The sequence below is a fragment of the Halyomorpha halys genome, unplaced genomic scaffold (genome assembly GCF_000696795.3).
Source record: "Halyomorpha halys isolate HHAL.00 unplaced genomic scaffold, Hhal_1.1 Scaffold20.1, whole genome shotgun sequence".
NCBI classification, from domain to species: Eukaryota; Metazoa; Arthropoda; class Insecta; order Hemiptera; family Pentatomidae; genus Halyomorpha; species Halyomorpha halys.
In genome coordinates, this window is record NW_027110474.1 from 28,920 (window position 1) to 30,433 (window position 1,514).

Genomic DNA, 1,514 nt, shown 5'->3' on the forward strand with positions numbered 1-1,514 from the left:
TTGTTTATATATGTTGTTCTTTGCTAACCGCACTCCCTGACAAACTTCTCCAGTACCTTATTTATATGATATTAATGAAATACATGCATTTGGTAAACATATCCGTTCTTAAAAATACATGTATTTTCTACTCTTCAGGTGATTTATTTTTAATTAGTTAAAAACCTAATAATTTAAGAGAAAAGAAACATCAAGCTTTAGTCACATTTGTTCTCGTAATTTACTGAGTCTGGTCCTTATTTTTAATGATATTTGCTTACTTTCATTTTTCTTCAAAATATGTGTTAAAAATAAAATATAATTCTAATACTATTTATAATCTTAACAAATGCCTGCAGAATGGGCCAAAACAACATACATTTAATATTAAACTACTGTATTATTTTTGAACCATCTAGGACCTGAGTATAAGTGTAATTTTATTTAAAAACAGAAATAATAATTTCTAAAAACAATGACAATTACGAGATATGTTTTTTAAATAAGATAACTCATAAGTTAGGATTAGGGTCATGCTCAGTAAATTAAGAAAATACATACAAGCAAACTAATTTTCTTCTCTCTTCTTCAATCATTCAGTTTTAAAATGTTTTCTGCTTGTTGATTCTAGGTAAGTGTTTGAATACCTTGGTATAATATACTGTTTCTACTTTATGTAACTTTTTAGACTGTTGAAGTGTGATATGCTGCTTTGTACCTGCATATCTGTGGTATCATGTTTTCTGTCCTCCTGATACCTAAATTGGTAAAATGTTGACTGACAGATTGCCAGTATTTCAGAAACCTAAAGTTTTGTGTTTGGAACCTTGGAATTGTATCCTGACATTTTATCAATTCCCTTTCATTGTGTGATATTATTCCTATTAACTTTTTTTGATTGCATTATATTACTAATTGTAGTTCATCAAAATTTAATAATTAGTTTAATATGATGGAAGTTTTCTTAAAGCATGTTATCTATTTTTATTTAATTTTTTTTAAAATTGTTTAATAATTTCATAGTACTATATTTTGCAGTGTTGATAACTTGTATTTTAGGATAATTTTTGAAAAACTCAGCAATCTATTGCAACATTGGCATTTCCTTTTTCCATTTTTGAATTAATTTGTAATTTTTCAGGGACTCCTCAGAATAAAACAAACTATAAAATTTAACCACATATTTATTTTAAATTACAGAACTAAGACAATCAATTTCATAAACAATTTTTCATCAAAAGATATAATCAAGCATAATAATAGATATTGAAAAGCATAAAAGATTTTCAACAGAAGATTTGAGACAAAATGAAACTTCCAGTTTTTTAAAACATTTAGTGCACTTGCTCAGCCTCCACTGGCTCATTACCAGTGATGTGGCAAGAGGGATGCGCTGGGATCTCTTGAGCTCTGCTCTACCCCTCACACGTGGGGGATAGAATGGGCTCAGGGATCCTCAGGTCGATTGTGTAAATATTGTATATATTATTTTATCATTATGTTATTTTATTTATTTATTTTTCATACAGATAGTT